The sequence below is a fragment of the Schistocerca cancellata genome, chromosome 2, assembly GCF_023864275.1.
Source record: "Schistocerca cancellata isolate TAMUIC-IGC-003103 chromosome 2, iqSchCanc2.1, whole genome shotgun sequence".
In the NCBI taxonomy this organism is placed as follows: Eukaryota; Metazoa; Arthropoda; class Insecta; order Orthoptera; family Acrididae; genus Schistocerca; species Schistocerca cancellata.
The window spans coordinates 839,034,193-839,048,498 of NC_064627.1; the positions used below are offsets into that span (position 1 = coordinate 839,034,193).

The following is a 14,306-nucleotide window of genomic DNA, read 5'->3' on the forward strand; positions in this document are numbered from 1 at the left end:
ATCACACCATCAGCTCATTTCAGCGACGGGCCATTTTCTATTGTTACTCCAGTCGTCGTATTGATAAACCCTTAACCTGCATAGCTCAAAATAGACGTGCGTCTCTCATTTACATACATAACTGCCGTCGTTGCACACTCGAGCGTGTGGCCGAGCGGTGGTAGGCGCTTCAGTCACGAACCGCGCTGCTGCTACTGTCGCAGGTTCGAATCCTGCCTCGGGCATGGATCTATGTGATGTCGTTAGGTTTAAGTAGTTCTAAGTCTAGGGAACTGATGAACTCAGATGTTAAGTCCCATAGTGCTCAGAGCCATTTGAACACTCGACCGAGAACAACGTTCCGTATTCGTCAACAATCTAAAAGAATATTATTACCATAATGGAATACACACATAAACAAACGGGGTGTAAGCGATGGCTGTTTACAGCGTACCTCAGTGGCATAATGGAGGTCGAGATGAGTAATTTGGTATAAGAGACTTGTCTATGAAGCCGGGATACAGCCTCAAAGTAGCCCACAAAATCAGCCTACGCTGCAGCGCATGGGCGCCGCGCGAAATTTTCTCTCGTCCTTTTACGCTACGGGCTTAGTCGGTGAGACTGCAAAATTATTTCATTAACATCAGTGATTTAAACATTCCTGTGGACATACTGAAAGGAAAAAGACTTTTGTAAACATTATGTAAGAACTACTTACGTTTACAGGGTTATTACAAATGATTGAAGCGATTTCACAGCTCTACAATAACTTTATTATTTGAGATATTTTCACAATGCTTTGCATACACATACAAAAACTCAAAAAGTTTTTTTAGGCATTTACAAATGTTCGATATGTGCCCCTTTAGCGATTCGGCAGACATCAAGCCGATAATCAAGTTCCTCCCACACTCGGCGCAGCATGTCCCCATCAATGAGTTCGAAAGCATCATTGATGCGAGCTCGCAGTTCTGGCACGTTTCTTGGTAGAGGAGGTTTAAACACTGAATCTTTCATATAACCCCACAGAAAGAAATCGCATGGGGTTAAGTCGGAAGAGCGTGGAGGCCATGACATGAATTGCTGATCATGATCTCCACCACGACCGATCCATCGGTTTTCCAATCTCCTGTTTAAGAAATGCCGAACATCATGATGGAAGTGCGGTGGAGCACCATCCTGTTGAAAGATGAAGTCGGCGCTGTCGGTCTCCAGTTCTGGCATGAGCCAATTTTCCGCGGGCTACGCGTGAAACTTGCCCGCACGCGTTCAACCGTTTCTTCGCTCACTGCAGGCTGACCCGTTGATTTCCCCTTACAGAAGCATCCAGAAGCTTTAAACTGCGCATACCATTGCCGAATGGAGTTACCAGTTGGTGGATCTTTGTTGAACTTCGTCCTTAAGTGTCGTTGCACTGTTATGACTGACTGATGTGAGTGCATTTCAAGCACGACATTCGCTTTCTCGTCTCCTGTCACCATTTTGTCTCACTGCGCTCTCGAGCGCTCTGACGGCAGAAACCCGAAGTGCTGCTTCAGCCGAACAAAACTTTATGAGTTTCTCTACGTGTCTGTAGTGTGCCGTGACCATATGTCAATGAATGGAGTTACGGTGAATTTATGAAATCGCTTCAATCATTTGTAATAGCTCTGTACAATTCGATCTAAACATAACCCTTACAGGCACAGCGACTTTGTAGTAATGAGGCCAGAGAAACAAAACGGTTTAATTGTTAATTTTACGCTATCAAAATTTACAAAATTTTGATGCAAAATCTATTTTAGAATGTGTAGGAGCGAGAGCGGGTTCCGTTCAGCATTCGAGGACTATTTCATCGAGAAAGAGAAATGAGCTTCAAACGGCTAATACCAACCAGGCCGGCGGCGAAAGAAGGCCAGAGGATACTCAAAATCTCGCGTAGTGAGCACGCACTGTAGCTTGGTTAGCTTTCTTTGCCAATTAGAGGTTATGTCTCAGCGTGACAAGCCTCAAGCCTCCTATACCAAATTGTTCATCTGGTCTTCACCTACACCGCTGTGGACGTTTACACCCCGTACATCACATAGACAAAGGGATTCCCAAACATTACCTTCGACACAACACTCCCAGAATCCTGTTACTTTGATGGCCCACCTTCATTATTTTGAAGATTAATAAAATTTCGGAAACAAGAAAAACTTATTTTATTCAGTGATTACTTCAATTTGAATTATATATAATAACAGAGAAATCATGATAAAATTAAAAATAATTACCATCGTTAAAATGTCCAGACAAAACGCCAAAACCGTTGCTCTACATTGGTTGGCACTAAAATGTCTGGTTTGTAGTAAAAAGCAGTCAAAGACTCATAACAAACAGTCACCGCTACCCAGGATCGAACTTTATACGTTCTGGGAACGTTGTGCAGTTAAATACGATATATTTGTTTAGCGAGTTTAATGTTATTACCAGATATGCGTTTTAATTCAAATGCATAAATATATTAACACTTAAGTCATTTCTTATAATAAGTTCAAAAAATGGTTCCAATCGCTCTGAGCACTATGCGACTTAACTTCTGAGGTCATCAGTCACCTAGAACTTAGAACTACTTAAACCTAACTAACCTAAGGACAACACACACACTCATGACCGAGGCAGGATTCGAACCTGCGACCGTAGCGGTCGCGCGGTTCCAGACTGTAGCGCCTAGAACCGCCCGGCCACCCCGGCCGGCTTATAATTAATAAGTCATTCTGCAAAACTTAAAAAAAAAAGAAAAAAGTTCAAACGTTGAAATTTAAAAACTCTTACAAGCATAACGAATATGTACGTTGTTATTTAACTACACACTGACTACAGACTATAAGCGCACTTATTTGCTACGTTTCTACCAAATTGTCTTTTGGATTTCTGTAAAAACATTATGCTATGTAATTCTGTTTGCTTGTTCAACGTACTGTCCGGCTTTCTTTTAGCAAGCCTGTATGTTTACATTCCCTCAAGTGCAGCAATACCAGTTTGCCGGTATATCCGTGAGCTGCTGTCTACCGTAGACCGGACATTGTGGAATCAAGTCATGTGGAACAATATTCTGTGCTACATATCACGACTCTGTCTGTCTCCCATGGGTCGCCAGGCGCCTTTTCTCTGGTGTTTCAGCAGGCAGTTGCAATATCGTTCTTCCACTGCGTAGCTGGAGTGGGTCCAAACAGATACTGTTCGTCACATCTCTCGTGCTACGCCCATTGTCGACAGAAAACGGCGGTTTATTTCCAGTTACAATCAAATCGATTTTCAAAACGGAGGCCGGCCGGGGTGGCTCAGCGGTTCTAGGCGCTACAGTCTGGAACCGCGCGACCGCTACGGTCGCAAGTTCGAATCCTGCCTCGGGCATCGATGTGTGTGATGTCCTTAGGTTAGTTAGGTTTAAGCAGTTCTAAGTTCTAGGGGACTGATGACCTCAGAAGTTAGGTCCCATAGTGCTCAGAGCCTTTTTTTTTTTTTTTTTTTTGTTAAATTAAATTGAATGTCGCGTGACTAGGGCCTCCTTCGGGTAGACCGTTCGCCGGATGAAGGTCTTTGGAGTTGACGCCTCTTCGGCGACTTGCGCTTCGATGGGGCTTAAATGATGATGATTGGGACAACACAACACCCAGTCCCCGAGTGAATAAAATCTCCGACCCAGCCGGGAATCGAAGCCGAGCCCTTAGGATTTACATTCTGTCACGCTGACCACTTTTTTTTATTTTTTATTTTTTCACCACTAGCTACCGGGGCCGGACAGTCGTGTGTTGACTGAAACTTTACTCGCAGCAGCCTGTGTTCACTACACGGGAATATAGAGGGTTCCTCTTCTAATTCGTCAAGCGCATTTTCTCTGGTAATTCGGGAAATATTTGCACTTTCGTTCTTACATTGCATAGCTGGAAGGATAACCAGTGCTCCAGTAGCGACAGCACGACCCTGTCCCGTGCTAACTCCTACCGCCATGTAGGAGCGTTGCTCAGTCGCTGTTGGAGTACCACGTTATTCTTTGTTTTCTACTGTCCCTGTTAACATACAGCGATAAAACGAATATCGCACTGGAGTAACCTGTGGCGCACTGTCGAATGGGCACGTAAAATTCCGCTTTCAAATAGTTCAAATGGCTCTGAGCACAATGGGACTTAACTTCTGAGGTCATCAGTCCCCTAGAACTTAGAACTGCTTAAACCTAACTACCCTAAGGACATCACACACATCCATGCCTGAGGCAGGATTCGAACCTGCGATCGTAGCTGTCGCACGGTTCCAGACTTTAGCGCCTAGAACCGCTCGACCACTCCGGCCGGCTTAATTTGACACATGACTACAGCGTGTACGTAGGCAGCCCAACAGCGGCCTGGACTTCAGTTGCGCCTCACAGCATTTTGTGTTTCAATACGTGTTGCCCAAAAGTTTTAAGCAATGAGAAATGCAGCAGTAGTTTCCATCGTCGTTGGCTACCAAAACGTGTCATGGGTATTCATCCCTGTAAGGGACGTACATTACTCTTTCCGGCAGGTGACGGTTTTATGGCTGGCTTGTGGAATGGTTTAAAGGGAACGATTTGTGGCTGCTTGCTAAAAGCAGACCTCGCCCGACAAGGCCGCAATCGCGGCAGCGTGCCCTGCTGCGAGCGCAGTTTCCGATGTAGCGGAGGGCGCTCAGGCAGGGCGGGCCGGGCCCTGCCTGCTGTGTTGTCGCAGGCCGCGGCGGCGGCGGCGGCGAGGTAAAGCCACGGCGCGGCGCGGCCCGCCGGCAGCGGTCGACCCTGACACGTTTGCCGGCGCAGGCTCACACTCAGCCAACGCCGCCGCCACTGCGGCCCTGCCCCACCGCTCCTCGCTGCAGCTGCTCCGCTTGATGGACGCTGTGCACACACACGCACGCTCCACCCCATCTCTGTCACCACTGCCGACTTGCTTTCATATTATGAGCGAGCGAGAGGGTAGCTACAACGTTCTGCAGTAATGTGTCGAATGACGGAAAAGGAGAGCTGTGAGTGAGGAATCAGAGATGTTTTAAGAAATCTTGCTCGAGTTATTAAAACCGCACAAAGACCAAGGAAACTGAATTACAGCTCAGGGAGGAAATATAAAAGCTTTAATACAGTCAAGGGCCAAAGAAACTACACTACTGCCAATTAAAATTGCTACGCCATGAAGATGACGTGCTACAGACGCGAAATTTGACCGACAGGAAGAAGATGTTGTGATATGCAAATGATTAGCTTTTCAGAGCATTCACACAAGGTTGGCGCCGATGGCGACACCTACAACGTGCTGACATTAGAAAAGTTTCCAACCGATTTCTCAAACACAAACAGCAGTTGACCGGCGTTGCCTGGTGAAACGTTTTTGTGATGCCTCGTGTAAGGAGGAGAAATGCGTACCATCACGTTTCCGACTTTGATAAAGGCCTATCGCGATTGCGGTTTATCGTATCGTGACATTGCTGCTCGCGTTGGTCGAGATCCAATGTCTGTTAGCAGAATATGTAATCGGTGGGTTCAGGAGGGTAATACGGAACGCTGTGCTGGATCCCAACGGCCTCGTATAACTAGCACTCGAGAAGACAGGCATCTTGTCCGCGTGGCTGTAACGGATCGTACAGCCACCTCACGATCCCTGAGTCAACAGATGGGGACGTTTGCAAAAACAACCATCTGCACGAACAGTTCGACGACGTTTGCAGCAGCATGGACCACCAGCTCGGAGACCATGGCTGCAGTTACCCTAGACGCCGTTGAGGAGTGGGACAATCTGGACCAACAGTGCCTTGATGAACTTGTCGATAGTATACCACGACGAATACAAGCATGCATCAATGCAAGACGACATGCTACTGGGTATTAGAGTTACCTGTGTGTACAGGAATCTGAACGACCACCTCTGAAGGTCTTGCTTTATGGTAGTGCAATATGCATTGTGAGGTTTTCACGAGCAGCAAAAAGGGTGGAAATGATGTTTTTGTTGATATCTATTCCATTTTTCTCTACAAACCAGAAACTCTCGGAACCGACGTGATGCAAAACCTTTTTTGATGTGTGTATTTTATAACAGTGGAACCTGTCACAAAGCGGCATCTTGTGAGACAATGATTTGTGGACAATAACATCCCTGAAGTTAACTCGCTTGTTCAGAGTCCCGACCTGAACTTCATTGGACTGAGTTAGAGCGTCACTTCACTTCAGACCCCAGCGTCTAACAGCATCAACCTATCATACAGGTGAAAGGCAACTACGTGTCATATTTATGTCCATTAATAGGTGTATAGATACTTTTGATGAGACAGTGTATAGTATATCTACATCTACATCCATACTCCGCAAGCCTCCTGATGATGTGTGGCGGAGGGTACCTTGAGTACCTCTATCGGTTCTCCCTACTATTCCAGTTTCGTATTGTTCGTGGAAAGAAGGATTGTCGGTATGCTTCTGTGTGGGCTCTAATCTCTCTGATTTTATCCTCATGGTCTCTTCGCCAGATATATGTAGGAGGGAGCAATATACTGCTTAACTCCACGGTGAAGGTATGTTCTCGAATCTTCAACAAAAGCCCGTACCGAGCTACTGAGCGTCTCTCTTGCAGAGTCTTCCACTGGAGTTTATGTATCATTTCCGTAACGCTTTCGCGATTACTAAATGATCCTGTAACGAAGCGCGCTGCTCGCCGTTGGATCTTCTCTACTATCAACCCTATCTGGTACGGATCCCACACTGGAGAGCAGTATTCAAGCAGTGGGCGAACAAGTGTACTGTAACCTACTTCCTTTGTTTTCGGACTGCATTTCGTTAGGATTCTTCCAATGAATCTCAGTCTGGCATCTGCTTTACCGACGATTAATTTTATATGGCCGTTTCATTTTAAATCACTCCTAATGTTTACTCCCAGATAATTCATGGAATTAACTGCTTCCAGTTGCTGACCTGCTGTACTGCTTGTAGCTAAATGATAAAAGATCTTGTTACAACCTCTCTATACACTACACCATCATCCGCAAATGGCCTCAGTGAACTTCCGATGTTATTCACAAGGTCATATATATATATATATATATATATATATATATATATATATATATATATATATGACCTTGTGAATAGCAACGGTCCTAAGACACTCCCCTGCGGCACACCTGTAATCACTCTGACTTCGGAAGACTTCTCTCCATTGAGAATGACATGCTGCGTTCTGTTATCTAGGAACTCTTAAATACAATCACACAATTGGTCTGATAGTCCATATGCTCTTACATCGTTCATTAAACGACTGTGGGGAACTCTATCAAACGCCTTGCGGAAGTCAAGAAACACGGCACGGCATCTACCTGGGAACCCGTGTCTGTGGCCCTCTGAGTCTCGTGGACGAACAGCGCGAGTTGGGTTTCACCCATGCTGATTCCTACAGAGTAGATTTGTAGTCTCCAGAAAAAGTCATTGTACTTGAACCGCGTTTCCCTATGTTGTACACACACAGTGAAGTGCTCACGCAAATATCTGTACTGCTTGACACGCACTGTACAATGGAGGGACCCCACCCCCTTACCCCACTAAATTAGTGGCGCTGCGTAGTCGGTAGCTGGCACGCCGTACCAGATGGCGTGGGCTCGAGATCACGGCGTGGAACGGAATTAAGCGCTAATAACTATATTCAGGGTCCGTGACACGGCTGCAGAATGTATTGTGTCCCATTTGCGGCAGCGCCCTCGATGCAAATGGCCGTTATGGCGGCCGGGCGCTACTCACGCAGGGCAGGCGGAGCGGCATCAATTATTATTCGGCGCGGCCCGGGAGCTTTCCACTGTGCGCCCGCGTGTCCCTGCCAGGCAGGCGCGCTATTGTCACGCGCGGCAGGTGCAGCTGCGATGCTTTCTCTGGGGCCGGGCGCTGGCGCTGACGTGGGCGGCGTGCGAGCAGCGACTCTCGATTCTTTCTGTCTAATGCCTCCAGAAGTCTGCTGCGTGTCACGTCATTTTTAATGTCAAGGCCCTTTATGCCAGTCAGTTTTGTCCGTGTGCATACCTAAGGATGAAAATCAATTCCTGTGAGACATTGTGCTTTCTTCCTGACTGTCTGAGGACTTCCATGTTGGCGGTGTGCCTTTTCCTTCTTCGGCCTCTTCTTTCGATCTAGAATTCGGTCTGAACATTGGCCTCTTCAATGATTCTCTGCCTATTATCAGGATCCAACGCTCGAGCTTTTCATGTCCTACAGCCCATTTTCTGCAGGTCGCCTATGACTTCATTTATCCATCTTCTTGCCGGGCTACCGAGCGAGGTGGCGCAGTGGTTAGCACACTGGACTCGCATTCGGGAGGACGACGGTTCAATCCCGTCTCCGGCCATCCTGATTTAGGTTTTCCGTGATTTCCCTAAATCGCTTCAGGCAAATGCCGGGATGGTTCCTTTGAAAGGGCACGGCCGATTTCCTTCCCCATCCTTCCCTCACCCGAGCTTGCGCTCCGTCTCTAATGACCTCGTTGTCGACGGGACGTTAAACACTAATATCCTCCTCCTCCTCTTGCCGGGCTGCCCTGTCCTCTTACTGTCTACATTTTGCATCTGCAAACCTAACAGTTGATGATTTCAGCCGTAAATAGGAATATTAAAAAGGGTAGGAAGATTTTTCTGTTCAGAAAAAGTGACAAAAAGCAGATTTCAGAGTACCTGTTGGCTCAACACAAAAGTTTTGTCTCAAGTACAGATAGTGTTGAGGATCAGTGGACAAAGTTCAAAACCGTCGTACAATATGCGTTAGATGAGTATGTGCCAAGCAAGATCGTAAGAGATGGAAAAGAGCCACCGTGGTACAACAACCGAGTTAGAAAACTGCTGCGGAAGCAAAGGGAACTTCACAGCAAACATAAACATAGCCAAAGCCTTGCAGACAAACAAAAATTACGCGAAGCGAAATGTAGTGTGAAGAGGGCTATGCGAGAGGCGTTCAATGAATTCGAAAGTAAAGTTCTATGTACTGACTTGGCAGAAAATCCTAAGAAATTTTGGTCTTATGTCAAAGCGGTAGGTGGATCAAAACAAAATGTCCAGACACTCTGTGACCAAAATGGTACTGAAACAGAGGATGACAGACTAAAGGCCGAAATACTAAATGTCTTTTTCCAAAGTTGTTTCACAGAGGAAGATTGCACTGTACTTTCTTCTCTAGATTGTCGCACAGATGACAAAATGGTAGATATCGAAATAGACGACAGAGGGATAGAGAAACAATTAAAATCGCTCAAAAGAGGAAAGGCCTGTGGACCTGATGGGATACCAGTTGAATTTTACACAGAGTACGCGAAGGAACTTGCCCCCCTTCTTGCAACGGTGTACCGTAGGTCTCTAGAAGAGCGTAGCGTTCCAAAGGATTGGAAAAGGGCACAGGTCATCCCCGTTTTCAAGAAGGGACGTTGAACAGATGTGCAGAACTATAGACCTATATCTCTAACGTCGATCAGTTGTAGAATTTTGGAACACGTATTGTGTTCGAGTATAATGACTTTTCTGGAGACTAGAAATCTACTCTGTAGGAATCAGCATGGGTTTCGAAAAAGACGGTCATGTGAAACCCAGCTCGCGCTATTCGTCCACGAGACTCAGAGGGCCATAGACACGGGTTCACAGGTAGATGCCGTGTTTCTTGACTTCCGCAAGGCGTTCGATACAGTTCCCCACAGTCGTTTAATGAACAAAGTAAGAGCATATGGACTATCAGACCAATTGTGTGATTGGATTGAGGAGTTCCTAGATAACAGGACGCAGCATGTCATTCTCAATGGAGAGAAGTCTTCCGAAGTAAGAGTGATTTCAGGTGTGCCGCAGGGGAGTGTCATAGGACCGTTGCTTTTCACAATATACATAAATGACCTGGTGGATGACATCGGAAGTTCACTGAGGCTTTTTTCAGATGATACTGTGGTGTATCGAGAGGTTGTAACAATGGAAAATTGTACTGAAATGCAGGAGGATCTGCAGCGAATTGACGCATGGTGCAGGGAATGGCAACTGAATCTCAATGTAGACAAGTGTAATGTGCTGCGAATACACAGAAAGATAGATCCTTTATCATTTAGCTACAAAATAGCAGGTCAGCAACTGGAAGCAGTTAATACCATAAATTATCTGGGAGTACGCATTAGGAGTGACTTAAAATGGAATGATCATATAATGTTGATTGTCGGTAAAGCAGATGCCAGACTGAGATTCATTGGAAGAATCCTAAGGAAATGCAATCCGAAAACAAAGGAAGTAGGTTACAGTACGCTTGTTCGGCCACTGCTTGAATACTGCTCAGAAGTGTGGGATCCGTACCAGATAGGGTTGATACAAGACATAGAGAAGATCCAACGGAGAGCAGCGCACTTCGTTACAGGATCATTTAGTAATCGCGAAAGCGTTACGGAGATGATAGATAAACTCCAGTGGAAGACTCTGCAGGAGAGACGCTCAGTAGTTCGGTACGGGCGCTTTTGTCAAAGTTTCGAGAACATACCTTCACCGAAGTGTCAAGCAGTATATTGCTCCCTCCTACGTATATCTCGCGAAGAGACCATGAGGATAAAATCAGAGAGATTAGAGCCCACACAGAGGAATACCGACAATCCTTCTTTCCACGAACAATACGAGACTGGAATAGAAGGGAGAACCGATAGAGGTACTGAAGGTACCCTCCGCCACACATTGTCAGGTGGCTTGCGGAGTATGGATGTAGATGTAGATGTAGAACAGTTTCTGTCAGTGTAGCTGCTCTTCCAAACAGCATCTCATATGACCAAACCTGTTGCGTCTTTACCTGCGGTTTCTCATGTTTTACGTACTCGGTGTAGTCATGGAGTCGAGCAACGCTTTCATGCCCTTCAGCTAATTCGCTGCAAATAATAATCTGTAGTTGTGATTCTTCAGTCAAGTAGTCTATGTATTGGTTAGCACTGGGAGTTAATAAAATACAAGGAATACCAAATAAGGGTTACATGAATAATTTAATAACAAGGGTTCTTTTCTAAGGTCTGTAATTGGTGTAGATGACAGAGAATTATGTAGAATAGTGATTTTTCAAGAAAAAACATCTCAAATTAACGGGAAGTGGTACTAAGAATATTCTGTTAAAATATAGACAGAAAATCCCCTTCTCAAATGCTGTAAAGTTACGTTGAGAGTGTTACAATGATGGCAACAAAGTAAATAGTCAAAAAAGATATGCGAAAACTAAGCCCATTTAGGGAATAATCAACACCTCAAAACATTTAAGAGTTCAACATGATTTACAAAGTATCACTCATGTACTAGGAATAGCAACACATACTCTGTATTCAGTTCCGTAATGCAAGCGGAAAACGTGCTCAGAGCCATTTGAACCATTTGTTACCTCTGCACATCCTTACTCAGTCGCACATACGCTGTACCAACGGATGTGTGATAGGTAATTGCTGTCCACGAAGTACTGTATTGGATTAACGGATAAAGTTAAACTGTTACGTCTGGCTTTTAGCATATGATGCGAGTACGTATGATGAAGTGCTGTCCTTCAACCGGTCTTACTGTCGAGAAGTGAAGACTTACGTACGTCACCAAACAAATGTACGCAACCTTCGGCAGCACGATGAATGTGTCATGACTAGTAACTGTCGAGTTATATAAATCCGTGGCAGTAGCAATGTGCGCATACATGAAATGGGGACCAACACATCAGCTCAGCACATTTAATGATGGGAACATGAATTTTTCTGTGAAAGATATAGTTCCAAATACATTTTCGCAAGGTATATCAGAATATTTCCGAAATATGTGTGATATGAACCATGACGAAGTAACAGAGAAAACAGAGCATATACAGAGGGGGGCAGTGCGAATGATTGACGGATCAGCGAGTGTAAAGACATTCTGTAAAATATGAAATAGAAGGTAGACAGTAAATGACAGCGATGAATGGCACTGTAGCTTGGAAGATGCTCGTATCGTCAGTCTCCAAGTACAGATTGTCTGTCTGTGAGCATTACCGGATAAGATTGTCTGAAGATGCTCAAATGCTACAGAAGTGTTGCACACTTTGTCACAGGTTTCTTTGTTAGGTACAACGCAGTTCGTATACCTACGTTATGTTTCTGTATATTCTACGCCTGATTATTGTCAGAGATTAAGAACGTGTATTAAGCATGTTGTCTTTTACACCACTCTTCCGCAGTCGTAGTTTTACAAATAATATGGGATGTATCAGCGACATATAGCCCTACCACACTGTCACCATGACGTCGACTTTGTGACGGTCACCGCGTGGCGCAAGTCCAACCTAATTGTTAGAAACTTGGGTCCAAGACGCCACCAGACGCCCAAGGTGAGGCCCGGGCCTTAAGCCAGAAACCATGGTGAACGGTACAGAACGACACAACGACAATATTACCAACAGTATTTCTCATTCCACATGTCCATCTTCAGTGCGTGTGAAGGGAACATGGCGATGCTTCGTGCAGAGACGTCCGGTCAAACGAGCGCAGCGAGCCACGGCGGATCAAAACTGCTATGAGATGGCGGACGCCGTGAACAGAAATGCAGGGATAACATGCTCCAACCCGTCGCTAGACCGCTGTTTCAGTATTGCAGTATATTCTAGTTAATGGATGACTATCGCGCAAGTATCGTGAACGATTTTATTAACCGTGCGGGTATTGCGCCATTGGGTTAGCCTGCACGATTCACCGATATCATTACCACGGAACAGGCCTAGGATCGATTGAAAAGAGCTGCGCAAGCGCATCCTCAGCCCGACACGAAATCTGCGGGAGTTATGCAGGACTGCCACTGCAAAACGGAATAAATTAGACAAGCAGTAGTTAAATGAACTGATGAGCTACATGCCACATAGGGTGTAGATTCACATTCATGCAATGAGGCGTGTTGCTCTATACAGAATGAGGCTGCTACACTAAGCCAAGAGACGTTTACTTTCTCTTAGGTTATAGAGGATGTGATACGCTGGATTTTTGTTTGTCAAGGAAGTGGGAGATTTGTTAGTTTTCAATTATCGCGTCACCATTGTACGGAATTACGTGCAATTTTTGCTTGCGTAACTTCGTTTGAAACGTATAATAATAATGATTTGCAATTACAATTAGCTAAAAGTGGCAAGAACGAAGATCAGGATCTAATGGATCGTACTGGAACACCATTCGCTGTGTCAAACATTCCAAGTCCAAAATATGTATGCTAGGAAGACTGATGGAAAGGGAGATACATTTGGAACAATGGGACTGATACGAAATAAATATCTTCAACATTTCGCGGCCCTGTCAGCAACTGTATAAATATTAATTTTAATTTTAGTAATGAACAGCCTCAGCTGCACCGTTTACCTAGAATTTACCTAGGTTTCAGTCGGGTTAACCCAACCTTCTTCAGAATAACAGTATCTATCGTTTGTCCATAGTGGACATCGTCAAGCTAAAACTACAAATCCGTGAAATTATCGTCAGACAGTAAAATTTATGTGGCACTGCCTCGGCCCCACTTCGCGACCGCGATGCGGCAGCCACGAGTGCTGTGCTGTCTAACGATAATTTATGGATTTGTAGTTTTAGCTTGACGATGTCCACTGTGAACAAACGATAGATACTCTTATTCTGAAGAAGGTTGGATTATCGCGACTGAAACCTAGGTAAATTCCAGGTAAACGGTGCAACTGAGACTGTTCACTATTAAAATTAAAATTAATGGATACGAAATACAGTTGACGATCGAGGTGAATGAAGACAAAATATGAACAAAAGAAGTGTATGTTACGATTGATGGATCACAAACGTCTTGAAAAGGAGGCCGATCCATTGGTTAGTTCGCGTGACTACAGTGTAAAATGGTAATGTTCGTATCTGGGATCGAGTGGAAATTACTGGATACGTGTCTCATTGGTATATCAATTGAATGTTGGTGGAGTGAACTGGAAAACGTTATAACTGAGTCTGCGTTTATTTGTGGACACCAAGGAGGCGATCTTAGGTTAAGGAGGATCGAGGCAATCTGTTTATACAAAGCACTGTCTCCAGGAATCACCATGGGAGACATACACATTTTCATGCAACAGGAGCTGTCATTTAAAGAACTTAAAGAGTGAGGCACTATAACCGGTTTGTGAGAAAAATGTGTACCGAACAGTGTCGGTCCCAAAAGCGAACCTTGCGGGATGTGCCCGGTTAGCACACTGGCGCCTTGCTCGGCAGACTTCCGACACGGCGTGTCGGGTTGCGCATGCGCACTCTCTCCTGCGCCGCTATGCTCCGCGCTGACACCGTTCCCCGTTGCTCCCGACTCTCTCCTTCCGCGCCACAGGTGAC

General features: G+C 45.3%; 1 protein-coding gene across 1 annotated transcript in view; it reads left to right on the forward strand.

Annotated features, from left to right (window-relative positions):
- LOC126162753 (probable chitinase 10) overlaps nt 1-14,306 on the forward strand; it is a 375,310-nt gene that overhangs the window by 209,425 nt on the left and 151,579 nt on the right. The gene's annotated exons all lie outside the window — the stretch shown is intronic.